The 15037-nt window shown below is 38.0% G+C and overlaps 1 protein-coding gene across 1 annotated transcript in view; it reads left to right on the top strand.

Annotated features, from left to right (window-relative positions):
* The window catches only part of LOC126471323 (EH domain-containing protein 1-like), a 148912-nt gene that overhangs the window by 86667 nt on the left and 47208 nt on the right, over positions 1 to 15037 (top strand). The gene's annotated exons all lie outside the window — the stretch shown is intronic.

Below are 15037 nucleotides of genomic sequence, written 5' to 3'. Positions count from 1 at the left end.
CCACTGGCTGAGTAGTTTCAAAAGGTATTTGTCATTAATACTTATCTGGCCATTTGCCATTTGGCAGTGCCTCTGTACCTTCCATATTTCAGCACTTTCTGGAGCAGCTGACTGTAAAAGTTCCTTTTTGCTCAAATTCTTTAGATGACATTGTCATCTCAAATTTCACTCCTGAAGAACACATTAGCAATATTGTCACTCTGTTGCTGGTGTTGTCTGCAGCTGTTCTCAAACATAACAGATTGAACTTGAGTACTTAGAACTTGTCTTTAATAGCCAGAGTGTTCACCCATTTCAATAACATTTGTTTGGTATCCATGAACTTCCACCCCTGATTCAATGCATGGGAAATGCAGTCTGTCTTAAGGAAGTTCATTTATTACATCTGATTTATTTCTGGTGCTACCCCAATTGTGGCTCCCTTACATCACTTCCACGGGAAGAATATTCCTTTTGTTTGGTCACAAGAGTGTCAGTCTGCTCTCCAGAAGTTGAAATATGCTTTGCTCAGTGTTTGTTGCCTTGTTCATTTTGATCTGGCCAAACCTGTGGATGCTTCCTCATATAGCATCAGTGCAGTTTTGTTGCAGAAATTTGGTACTGTTCACAGGCCTGTTACCATTGCTTTGAAGTTGTTGAACAAAGCTCAAGCTAATTATTCAAAAATTGAAAAGGAGGCTCTCACTAAGTTTCACCAGTATCCTTTTGGCAGAAAATTTTACTTGCTAACTGACCACAAACCTCTACAAAATTTTTTAGCCCTTCTCAACCAGTCCCAACTTGCACAGTCCATAAACTGCAATGGTGTGCCCTTCTTTTGACAAATTACCAATATGAGATAGTGTATTGGCCCACTTCTAAGCATGCCAAAACATATGCTGTTTCCTTCCTCCCTGTCCAAATTTGACATTCAATGAGTCCTCAGCTTCTTGTTGCTATATTGATGCACAAGATACAGATGTGTCACATTGTTCTCCACTTAATCACTGGAAAATTTCCCAGGCCACAATTGTGGACCCTGATTTGTGGATTCTGTTGCACTATGTCCTAACTGGCTGGCAACATTCAATCAGACAAATTCATAGCTTGTTGGTTCGCCAATATTTTCCCTGTCTGTGCGCACTTGCAATTCACCAAGGTATCATTTTGCTTTCCACTGATAAAGATCAGTCACATATTGTGGTTCCCAAATGTCTCCAGCTTAATGTGATTTGATTGCTATACCTCAGTCACTGGGCAATGCTTGCCTCAAGAAGTTGATGTGACATCATTGAAATTGAACAGTTGACTTCTCAGTGCCAAGCCTATGCTGAACATCAGTGAACCCCACCTCAGTATTTGTATGCGTGGCCCAAGCCTTGAGCACTTTGCCAACATTTGCACTATGATTTCATGGGCCCTTACTGGAATACATGTTGGCTCATCATCATTGATGCTTACATGAAATTTCCCTTCATGGTTCCTATGCACTCTACTATGGCTCAGTCTACAATCCAGGCATTGTCATCAATCTTTTGCCTCAAGGTACTGTGTGAAGTGATTGTGACTGACAACAAACCTCAGTTTGTTGCCACTAAGTTTAAAGAGTTTTGCACTGCCTCTGGCATCAACCAAGTCAGAAGTGCACCATTCCATTGTCAGTCCAATGGAAAATCTGAACAGTTTGTGTAAACATTTAAGCAACAGATGGACAAACTTTGTGCCTCTCATACGAAGGATTAAGGTCTGTTGCTATTCTTGTCTTCGTACTGCTCCCAGTCATGTGATGGACCATCGTCGTTGGAATGGTGGATGGTGCCACCACACCTTGCTTCAGTTTCAGCACCCACTCTTGTGTGTGGTACCAACTCCACTTTGACAGGCAAAGAATCACACTAATGGTTTGGTCATTTACGGGTTTTATGATGGATGGAGGTGCTGAGAGCAAAACACTATTGAAGGATTTCTTGGATGTTCTCTCTTTTTACTGCATCAACTCAGAGAATTTTTGAGGCACCACCATAATCATATTCATCCATGTGAATTGTGTGATCCTACTGCAGGCTTTGTGCTTTCAGACTGTATGCCTGCCTAGGTGCAGCAGCCCCAACTGCATCTGGCTCCTATGGGCCCCATGCCATCACCATCAATCTTGGAGCTGATGAGAGTCAACGCATTTTTACAACAACTTCCATTTCAACAGCCACCATCATCTGGGGCTGGGCCCCTCTTCCCAGTTGTTGTCCCATGTGCTGCCTTTGGTCCTTCTGCAGTCATCAGAATGCCTTCATCTTCCTTTGCTGCTCTCCCTCTGGATGTGGGTGTGTGTCCTCTGATTGGTCTTTCAGCTGGTGTTCCCAGGTAGGCTCAGGGCATATGCCAAGTGGGCAGGAGCTCAGCATCCATTGTTTCGGATCTCATCTCCTCATTGCCACTTGGATCCATCTACCTCACCTACTCCCCCCCCTCTGTCATTGTTCATTTTGTTCATTCATCTACACTACATGATGGTGGTGAGACAAGGTTTAGTGGGGAGAGATGTGGTATCACATATTGATATAGTGATATCACTTCACATGCATCATAAAATTCACAATGGAAGTGCAAATTTCCTTCAGATGTTGATAGCAGTCATGGTAGATGTTCCAGATTCTATGGTGCATGCCCACTGAGCCACACCTCCAGCAGCTCTGAATGTGTGGGATGATCAACAGCAGCCACACAACCCATTCACACTCAGAGAGACTTTACTGTGTGATGCTATGTGGACGCCGCCTAGTCATGGCTCTGACACCATCATTTGTGCTTCAGTTCAGAGAGCCTCTGTCTTGTTAACATTGGGAATTGGACACTATTTCTTGCTGCATTATTTGCGATGAGTCTGCATAAGCTTGGAGGAACAGAAGTTATGTAAATCTTCTGTTTACTGTATTTACTCATTCACTAATCCCCTCGTGGTCTCGCGGTAGCGTTCTCGCTTCCCGAGCACGGGGTCCCGGGTTCGATTCCCGGCGGGATCAGGAATTTTTCCTGCCTCGAGATGACTGGGTGTTATTGTGTCGTCTTCATCATTATCATTCATCCCCATTACGGTCGGAGGAAGGCAATGGCAAACCACCTCCACTAGGACCTTGCCTAGTAAGGCTGCGCGGTTCTCCCGCGTCGCTCACCTACGCTCTGTAAAGAAGTATGGGACTCATCAAAAAAATCATTTCTGCTCCTGTTCAGCTTTTGTACAATGACTGTTGCTGCACCACTCTGTAGCCAACCTCTCCTTACCATTGTGTATGGAGTAGTATGCAACATTATGAACTCTTTAATGGAGTAAACACTATTTTTAGTAAATATATGTTTTAAATTTATAGAACTTTATGTTTTTGATCTCTTTTGGTAATTTATTATGTATTTGACTCCTTGGTAAAGCATTGAGGTTTGGACCTTTGCTCTGCTTATTCAGTCTGTGTATAAGCAATTACTGCATCAGGTTTAAAAATCATATATGGAGCTGCTTGCTGCAAATTGCTCAAAATTTTTGTATAAAAACTGCAGTTTGAAATATGTATTCATTTGGAACTGTCAGAATGCTCCATTTTTTGAGTACTTCAATGCAGTGGGCCCTTTTGTGAATATTGCTCATTGTTCTCACTGCTCGTTTTTGTAGTCTGAACACATTGTCCTTATTCTGAGCATTTGCACCCCAGAACATTATGCCATAACTGGTGATAGAATGCCTGTGTACAAAGTATATTGGTTTTAGGCATGAACTATTATACACTGCTGTTAATATTTGTAAGGCATAACTTGCAGTTAAAATTTTTTTTCCAAGTGCCCTATTACATTCAGCCCATTTTAATCGTTGATCAAAATACACACCTAAAAATTTTGTGCCAGCTATGCACCCTGTGGTTTCACTATATAGTTTTAAGTTTTGTTATATTAAGTTTTTATTTATGTGGAAGTTCATGTTATTAGTCTTTTTACATCAAGAGTTACTTTATCGTTATTTGACCAGTCATGGACTGCCATAAGTGACCGTTCTTCTTTTACTTCCAATATTTCTGGTATCCTATCTGTAATTATTATATTGCTGTCATCAGCAAATAACACAGTTCCTCCTTGTGTGACCCACAGTGGAAAGTCATTAACATAAACAAGAAACAATATTGGACATAATACACTCCCTCAAGGGACTTCAGATGTCTTGATCTGAAAGATGTTTCAACATATAATACAAATCACTTGAAATTTTGGATCTCTTTAGCTTCTGCACTCTGTCTGCTAGGTAAGACCTAAACCATTTATTTACCACCACCACCCTCCTATTCCTAGTAGTTCAAGTTTACCTACAAGTATTTCATGATCAACTGTGTCAAATGCTTTACTGAGATCTAGGATAATGCCTGTTACTTGTTCTTCTCCACCTAAGGCTTCTAAAACTACTTTTATAAATTTTGCTCTAGCAGCTTCTGTTCCCTTTCCAGATCTGAAACCAAATTGTTGTTTGAGTAGAAGTTGGTTTTTATTTAAGTAATCTGTAAATCTGTGTCTTATGATAGTTTCTATTATTTTTGAAAAGGAACAATAGTGGAAATGGCCTGTAATTCTCGATACCTTTTTTTATAACACCTTTCTTATGTACGAGAAGAACTTTTTCCTGCTTTTGATAATCAGGGAAGTAACTTGATGATAATGACTTATTTACAATGTCTTGTCAGAGGTTCTTTCATGCTGCTAATGCAGTCTTTTAGTAGACACATTGGAACTTCATATAGAACCTATTTCCTCTCCTGTGGTGGATAGGAGCAGCATTGTGTAAGGTACACAGTCAGTTGTAGCTGTATGTTGTATTTCTGGAAGATTTTCTTACAGTTTGCTTGCTATATTACTAAGGTAGTTGTTTACAAAGTTGGCCATGTCCTTTGGGTTATCTACTAAATTATCTTTAATTCAAACATTTATGTTCATCTGGTTTGAATTTTTGTTACCAGTTTCTTGTTTTACTATATTCCAAATGGCTCTGATTTTATTGTTTGAGTTCAGTAAGGTCTTATAAGATTTATGAAGATTGATTTTAAAATTATGTTGTGTTATAAATAATTCAGAGAGATTTTAAGGTGCTGGTTCTTTACAATGGATAGTGCAGGGTATATGCTAAAAATAGTTTGGTGAAACATTTCAAGCTAACGGTTCTCAAGTGAGAATATCTGAAGAAGAGCTGAATCCTCTTCAAGTAGGAAAAACAAATACATCAGTTGGAACTACATATACCAGAATGGTTTTAGCTGCAATAGATACATCTGTGCCCATACCAAACCTTTCCAGTCAGATAACATCACCAAAACATTTTGCAGACTAGTTTAACTCCTAAACAAGGTCTTTTGAGTCCTGCAGACAAGATGGAACAATATCATGTAGTACTGTGCTTATGCTCCACCTAGAAAATTACAACCATCTACCTGAATTCACTGTGGAGGAAGCATGTAAACAAAATCAGTCTAAACCAAAGCGAACAATAAATAATACATCTTTAACAGAAACTCCAACAAAAGTAGAAACAGGTCATGGAAAGGGAGCTGGGGCAAAATTGTTATTGAAGATGTCAATATGTCTGTGAGTCATAAGGTGGAACAAAACATTGACCATCTCACTAAAAACCAACCTTCCAGACTATGAATACAATAGAACACTGTGAATATGAAATCACCATTTCGTGGTTTGAAGATATGGAGCAATGATAGTACGCATTCATAACGTGAGCATATAGAGTAACTACTTTAAATCTTAATATAACAAATTGAAATAGTAATAATAATAATAATATGTGATCAGACTGTACAGTCTAAGCAATTACCTTTCTGCTTTGGATACAGATATTGTATGTTACTGAAAGTAACAACAATATTTTTTTCAATATTGTTAGTTATGTAGCAGTTTTAAATAAAGTTCCTGAGGGAGACACTACTATTGTCTTTACAGAAGGAATTCAGTATGCTGTAAAAGCTATGTTATCATTTGGTACAGGGTTAATGGTACATTTTTGAGACCTGCTCCTGATAAACATATATATATCCATCAAAACAAACATAAGGTGTGCCAGAAGCATGTTGTTTAAAGGCCAATGTAACTGTTGAGATGCATACAAATATAATAATAAGTACAGAACTTAATTTTTTATGGAGAATTAGAACCAAAATTTAAATCTTAAAATTTTAACAAACTCCTTAGTTTTAACTGATAATAGGGTACAATTTTTTCATGGTGAAACATTTTTTTCTGACAGAATTTATTTAACTAAAGCCCTTAACCAGAACTTTCTATGTTGTAAAATGTGGTCACTGAATTTCTCTAGTCATAGTGTGTATCATACAACAGTGAATCACACAGCATTAAATTTTTTGATGGAGAAGAATTTTGGCCACTGAGTGTCAATTTTAAATGACAATAGACTTTAGATTGCCATAGCAAATACTTGACAAAAGTCACTCTCTGCTCAACTGAGAGAACCCTCTTGGGTTACATGGTGAATGCAATATGTAAAGCTGCAGTTTAAAATACTTCTTATTCATTGCACAAGAGATAAAGCCCTTTGGAGGAAAACTACCTTGGACTACCATTTTATTTGTGTCCCTGGCTTATACAGCAGGAGCCTTGCATTAGCAAAAAACATTATCAGATTAAAACATGTTAAAGCCAAGTTGTCCTCAAACCATTCCTTGCAAGTAATCAGTTATGTTCCCATAGTGCAAAGAACATTACCCAAGAGCACATCTCTATTTATCTCATAATCAGGAAAATATGAAGAGCTCACTAAAGATATTGACATACATCCACAATAAAATTAGCAATGGCTTTTCTGACCAGACCGCTACTGGCAGACAAGACTGAACGTTATATGAAGTTGTACGAAGGCTGATCAACAAAGACTCAGACTGATTTTTTTTACAGATATGTATTACTCCACATCAATGTTTACATAATTTTTTTTAAAATTGCACCCCTCCTACTGGAATGCACTTTTTACATCATCTCTACCAGTCCTCAGACACATGGTGCAGGCCATTCTTGGTCAGGTCCTTCAGAATTGCCTCACATTTCTCGAGCACTGCTTCAGAGGTCTCAGATCAAATACCCTGAAGCTCTGCCTTTAGTAATGGGTATAAAATAAATCACAGGTTGCAAGATTGGGGCTATAAGGCAGATGTGGTACACAGGTTATATTGAATCAAGCCAGAAACTGCATGACTTGATCTGAGATGTTAGGCCATGCATTGTCATGATGAAGTCATCACCCTGTCTGAGAAAGGTCTGGTCAGTTCCTTGAAATGTGCTGCCTCAACTTAGTCAATACTGATGTTTAGTAGTATGCTACTGTAACAGCAGTGTGAGAGGGAACTGCATGCTACTAAATTATTCAGTGACAGTCAAAAAATGTGATCACCATCACTTTCCCCATAGATGGAACAAATTGCACCTTTTTTGGTGTTGGAGAACCTTGTGATTTCCATATTGTGCTGGCTTGTTTTCCTTCAGGAACATAATGATGCAGCCGTGACTTATTATCAGCGATAATCAGTTATAGAAATGCATGCCCTCCATCAGAGATGCTGCACCCCATGCCTTGTCTCCATTCACACAGCCTTTTGTTTGGTAGTCAACAGACATGGTACCCAACAGGCACAAACATGGGTTATATGGAGATAATCATGTATGATTATAAAGACACTGCCACGTGAAATTCTCAACACTTCACTAGGGTTACTTAATGTTATCCACTGATTTTCATGGACAATCACGGCAGCTGTGTTGATGTTGACTTCAGCTACAGCAGAAGCTGAAACACTAAATCCACCTTACTTAACGCAAACAAGTCAGGCTTGTTTGAAGTGCTTGAATCACCTTATCACTGTTTCATGAGGAGTGAATCTTCACCATATACTTGCTGGAACTTTAATAAGTTTCAGTGGGTTTATGGTTTAAACAAAAACATAATGTTATTGCACCATACTGCTCCTCTGCATCACCTCCATTGTTTGGTATCCGAAATCCAAAGAGCATCTACAAAATAGAGCATTACTAGTAACCTACTGATAGGACAGTGCTGCCACCTATGGACAGTATATACAAAAAACCTGCTGCTTTTCAAATATTCATGGTACAGATAGGAAACTATAGCAGAAGCTACAGGAAAAAATCAGTGTAAGTATTTGTTGATCACCACTCATATTCTGATAACAAGGGGTAACCTCATCCTATTTCTGGACAGGTACTTAGTGAAAAACTATTCCTAAGATTGCTTTTGAAGAAAATGCAATTGGAATGGAAAATTTCAGATGACAAAATCAAAACTATCCCTAAGGCACTTTGACATAAGATCTCAAGAACTGACAAGCTCTAGTTGAATTTTAAGAATCTAATCAGAGCAGAAATAATGATGCATGATGAATCATTGGCAAGCATTGCATTCCCACTGGCTTTCTCACAAGGATCAGCCATTCTGACATCCAAGAAATCAGATGCCAAAGTTCTACTAGGCTTTCAACCACAAACACTTTTAAATCAATATTTCAAGATCCTTATACAGCTCATGACATATCAGAATGCTCCCCTTACTCCATGAATTAATTAGTTATTATCAAGGAAACACCATAATTGGTCCATTAAGACTAAAAACTGAAACAACACATAGATACATTATCAATTTAACTTTTTTTATCAAGAAGAAATAGCATTAGCCTTCCTTTGGTTTGCTAAGACTTTAGACAGAATTAGTCATCAGTATTTACTTGACACAATGATTTAGATATGGTTCAGTTCTCAATATTCAGAATTGTGAGTTTTGTGCTCACTTCAAGTTTAAAGTGAATGGACAATCATCTGGAGCATTCATCAAGGTCATAACTTTGCACACTATTGCTCAAGCACTTCTACTTGGGAAGTATCTACAACATGTTAACAAGAATACAGATGTTAATATACCTGCGTGTAGTTCAAAATGTAGGGGAGGCATACCAGTAGTATCAAAGTTCTGAGTGTGGGTTGGTTGATTCAGGGGAGGGGATCAAACAATGATCTCATCAGTCCCATTAGATTAGGGAAGGATGGGGAAGAAAGTCGGCCATGGCCTTTCACAGGAATCATCCTGACATTTACCTGAAACGATTTACGGAAATCACAGAAAACCTAAATCAGGATGGCTGGATGTGGGTTTGATCCATCATCCTCTGGAATGTGAGCCCAGTGTGCTAGCCACTGCTCCACCTCCCTTGGTTCTGAGTGTGCACCACAGGTCATCCCTAAATAGCTCACTCAGTAAAAGCATTGCACATGAATGGTGACATACTGGTTTTGAGTGCCAGTGCGGCACTCAGTTTGATCTTCCAGCAAGATCCAGAGTAATACACACTCTACAACAGAGTGAAATATACAATCTGAATTCAATATCTAATCTGCCATCATGTGATTTCTCTGTCACATCCTTCATTTCAGGTGTGAAAGTTGAGTGAGATATGTGGGAGGGTTTGTGAGGAGTTCAAAAAGTAGGAGACAGATACCAGCAGTATTGAAAGTGTAAGTGTGTTTCATGAGCTGTGCCCATTCAGATGTAAGTCAGAGCATTCCCTGAAAAATTCATGGTTCTTAGATCAAATTTCAGGTTGGCACTCAGATTTAATACGGCATGAAGTTTCAAACCAGTATAAACCCTGGTGCAGAGTGAAAGATTCATTCTGTGAAAAATCCCTAGGCAATGACTAAGCTGCTTCAGCAGCATATCCTTTCCTCCAATAGTGCTTGTTTGGTAAGCTATATGGGAGACATTCTGAGAAGTTTGAAAAATAAGGCAGAGGTGCTGGTAGTATTGAAACTGAGATGATGGACCTCAAGTAATGTGAGGATAACTCAGTGGGTAAGGACAATTCTCATGATAGGCAGGGTTCTGTGTTTGAGTCCCAGTCCAGTATGCCGGCTGGTGTGGCCGTGCGGTTCTAGGCGCTTCAGTTTGGAACCGCGTGACCGCTACGGTTGCAGGTTCGAATCCTGCCTCGGGCATGGCTGTGTGTGATGTCCTTAGGTTAGTTAGGTTTAAGTAGCTCTAAGTTCTAGGGGACTGATGACCTCAGATGTTGAGTCGCATAGTGCTCAGAGTCATTTGAACCATTTGAGCCAGTCCAGTACACAAATTTATTTGGTAAGGAAGTTTCAAAATAGCACCTCCAATCCTCCCACCACCCCAAGAACCAGCCACAAAGGAGTGTTCCCTTCATCACCCAGTAGCTCCCCAGAGTGGAACAAATGAACCACGTCTTTCCCCAGGACTTTGATTATCTCTCATCATGCCCTGATATGAAGGACATCCTATTTGAGATACTTTCCACCCCCCTAAAGTGCTGTTCTGTTGCCCACCCAACCTCCAAAATATCCTAGTCCATCCCTATGTCACTCCGAATCCCAACCCCTTGACACAAAGAACATATTCCTGTGGAAGACCCAGGTGCAAGACCTGCCCAATCCACCCACCCAGCACTTCCTATTCCATTTCCCTTCCACACCTCTTCCAGATTGCTGCTTGCATCACATGTGATAGTTGTATTCCAGCTCAAGATGCTGGAGTTGGTGATCATGCATGTGTGAGGTGCACTTGCTTTTGTGTGTGAATGGTGTGTGTCTCTCTTTTACTGGTGAAGACTGTGGCCAGAAGCTTTATGTAAGTGTCTTTTAATTGTGCATTTCTGCAGCTTGATGTGTCTTCTTTATAGTAAGTAGTGATCTGTCTTTTCCTACATTGTTGAAACAAGTAAAAGTAATACCAATACTAAAACATTGTGATGCCGAAAATGTAGAAAACCACAGACCAATTTCTTATTGATCTTGTATTTCCAAAATAATAAAAACCATAATGAAAAATAGACTAATGAAGTAAATAAATAAATACAACCTGCTCTGCAATGATAAATTCAGTTCCAGGCCCACAAGAGCTACACTTTTGGCTATAAAATTACCAAATATGCAGCAACCAGTCGCAAAATCATATTTTATTTATTCACTTTTGCAAATCGATTTCACCTGATTAACAGCCACCATCAGTACTTTCAACCAATATGTGCCCTGAGTAGTAATACTGTCTTAAGCAGAGTTCAAGTTTATGGCACATATTGGATGAAAGCACCGATGATGGCTGTTCATCAGTTGAAATCGATTTTCAAAAGTGAATAAATAAAACATGATTTTGCGACTAGTTGCTGCATATTTGGTAATTTTATGGTTTACGGTCGCTGCATGACTTGGGAACCACATGGAGCCCACCATTCATAACTTTTGGCTGTAGCACAGTTTGCTAAAGCTGTACTCAAAGCACTAGACAAGGATGAGAAAACAAAGGGCATCTTTTTTGATCTATCAAAGGCATTTGATACAGTTGACCACAGAATTTTATTACATAAAATAGACCTATTAGTGATAAGATGTATGGCAAAGAATTAGTTTCAGTCATACTCGGAAAACTGGAAGACTGGTTGAAATCTCACCTATTTCTAAAAGATAAGTAGTAAAACACTTATCAGATCTGAAATATACTAACATAGGGAGCCCCCATCTAAGTGTATTGAGCCCAGTCCTCTTCCTTATGTATATAAATGATTTCCCGCAGAGTGTCAGGTGTGGAGAAAAAGTATTGTTTGCTAATGACAGCATCATAATGATTACTGACAAAAATTCAACACAGTTAACAGAAAAATCCAATGAAGCTCTGAGAGAGATCCATAACTTGTCATTAAAGAATAGACTAGCTTTAAATGTGAAAAAGATAATATGTATAAACTTCTAACTAAATAAAAAAACCAATGATAGTAAACAACAATGTACTAGATTGTGTAAGTGATGCCAAATTCTTGGTTATGAATGTAGGCTGTCAATTGAAATAGAAAGAATGTGTGAGAATTTTTGCAAAGAGGCCACCTTTAGCATGTTACACAAATCCTTGCTCCAGCATGCCAAATTTCATGCCTCAAAGTAGTGTCAGTTATGGGATAATGTTTTGTGGAATAAGTCCAGGGAACATGCAGACTATTTTCGAGATACAGAAAAGAGCTGTGCAAATAGTAACCAACAGTAGTAACACAACAAGTCTAAAGAATTATTCAAAAAGCTACAAATTCTGACAGTTCCATGTGATGACATCTGATGATGATGATAATGTTTTATTTGTGGGCCACTCAACTGTGCAGTCATCACCACCCGTACAAATTCCCAATCTGTACACAGTCCAGTCTAGTCACTTTCATGAATGATGATGGAATGATGAGGACAACACAAACACCCAGTTCCTGGGCAAAGAAAATCCCCAACCTGGCCCGGAATCAAACCCGGGACACTGTGATCCAGAGGTAGTAACACTAGCCACTAGACCACAAGCTGCAGATGTGATGACATCTATCGCAACCTAATGTATAAAATCTTAATATATGCACCATAAACAGCACAATACACTACCATACAACCGAACCCAGACAGTGTTTCATCTAAACAGAAGAAAAAGTAAAAAAACTCAAAATAGTATATTATACCATGGAATAAAATTGTAAAATAGACTGCTCCAAGAAATAAAAGATGTAAATGGTCTCCACACCTTAGCCAAAGGCTAAAAAAATATTCACTAAATAATAGTGATCATAGTGTAAATGAATATTTAAAATAACTTAATGTTCATGAGCATTGTACAATGTAGTAATTTATGACATTATTAGAAGAGTAGGACTAAGTGTAAGAGCTATAAATACTGCAAGTGGCGTGTTTATTTTAATAAAAAATATTGTGCAAACATTTGACAACATCCATACAATGTATATTGTTCTGTGGATACAAAAATAAATGAACCAATCAATAATGAAGAAATAAGTAACCAAGGAAACCTAAAATCTATGTCAATGTGCTGATTATCATATGGGCATCTGCAAATAGTTTCTCTGCAGATGGTCTAGTTATGTCAATAGAGAATGTTAGAAATCTTGTTTTTATTTATTTATTTTTTGTCAGTTGTATTTTGTGTGGCTCATCCACGGGTAATCATAATGTCAATAGAGAATATTAGAAATCCCACCCAGACTCACACTTGAAGGATAGAAATAGAAGTTCACAAAAGTGCAACCCACTATTTTTTTCCTAGTGTAGTAATTTAAATTTGACTAAAATAAACAGTAGAATACGTGCCAGTGCACTTATTGCCACATAATTTGCTAGGATTGTAATGAGTGAAGTATTTTTCTCTGCCTTAGGGGAATTTAACAGAATCTGTCACATGCATCATGTATGGCTGTTTTTACTGCAGTGGCCAGCCGCATGAACCCAAGTCACAAAAAACAGTCGCCTGCTCTGCCTTCCATATGTTACTATCACATGTGTTCACCTGCATTCACCCAATTGGGTCTCTGAATATTTATACACTAGAAAAAATTATATTTTACTCATGTTTTACATTACAAAATATTTATTGAACTTTTGACCAGTGTTCCTAATGTATTTCCCTTTTGATAAGGCACATTATAAAATTGAACTTTAATACTAAAGTGCAGAATTGATTGGCTGGTTTTATTCATGATAGAACAATACCCTAATCATCACATGAAATAAATCACTGCCTACCTTATGCACAACTTCTGTACATTTGTGTTTCTAATCAGCTTCTGCAACAGCAGTTAACTTCTTTGAGACATGAAGGCTGTTAGAGTTCTCCTGAAAAAAACAAACCAAAATTACGATGGTTGGTCACCAGCTTTATGGGAGCAGACTTAATTCAACATTTCTGGAGGAACCTGACTCAAACTTAAGTTTGAAAACAGAATTCATCTGAAATCTTTGTTTAAAAAACTGACTTTACTTTTAAAGTGAAATATTTAGGTATTTTATGTTAAGCCTTTCTCCAAACTCAAACACAAGGAGACTTTAATTTAACTGTAGCACACTCACTACAAATGACTAATGCACAATGTCACTAAAAATGTTATCATGTTGATAATATTACTTTAGAAAATTTGGTCAAGAAAATTTATTTTAACTAAAACATGTTCTCTGCACATTTAAACAAGCAAAGCAGTCATAGAATTTATGAGCAATTCTTCACCTCTGAGGGAGTGTTCAACATTGCATTCTTGTGATGTTTTTGTGGTGACAAGTTTTTGTCATAATCTTGAACATTTGAAAAACATTTATGTATTCAAAATTATTAATTAAATATTAATGAGGAGACATGAAACTTATTGAGGTAAACAAAAGTTTAAGTCACTTATCTTGAATTACTCTATTTTATAAGACTGCATAACATATTTTGAAATACTGACTGAGCTCTCTGACAATTCCAGAAATCGTTAACAAATCTAAAATCTGCCATGCCTAGAGTATGTAGGCATTGCGATTCTGCTGTTGAGATGAGATGGCTGAAGATAGAAGCCTTCTTTTTTCAGTATGGGTGACCATTATTACGACATGCCCTTGTGCTTGTTGACCCCATTATCCTCTTGGTATCTGCACCCAATATCGTAACCAGTTTCAGTTCGGAGAATCTTGCGTTCTGTAATTTAAGTAAAAGGGATGATTTTATCTGCTGATTTCACTTCTGATATTAGAGTTGGTTGCACAATTCTCACAATTACTAATATGAGGAGGGAAAGGTACTCACATCTGCACCCTCTGCCTACCTATCTCCATCTGTCTTTTTCACCACTTGCACATGGTTTGGTGTCACAAGGTCACCTTGTCCACTGAAAGGAAAACCCTGAGTGTATTCCCTTCATAACTACATCTATATTATTTTACTGTCAAAAAACTATTAAATCTTATTTAGAGTCAGTCAGTTTCTTTAACAAAATAACAATTAATGATCAACTTAACACTGCTAACATTTATTCCATTGCATATCTTCGTTCAGATATGATGCATGTATGTCGCTTTCTAGGTGTCATGGCTTTCCCAAATATGAGTGTGCTGTTGGTAAGAGAAACTTCTCATACTTTTTCATTTTGTTGAAAACTATGAAATATTCTGAACATAAATTTAGGTTATGCTCCAA

Source organism: Schistocerca serialis, chromosome 3, assembly GCF_023864345.2.
Source record: "Schistocerca serialis cubense isolate TAMUIC-IGC-003099 chromosome 3, iqSchSeri2.2, whole genome shotgun sequence".
NCBI lineage: Eukaryota > Metazoa > Arthropoda > Insecta > Orthoptera > Acrididae > Schistocerca > Schistocerca serialis.
The sequence above is the reverse complement of the archived record's forward strand: the minus strand, read 5'-3'. Positions and strand labels throughout refer to the sequence as shown.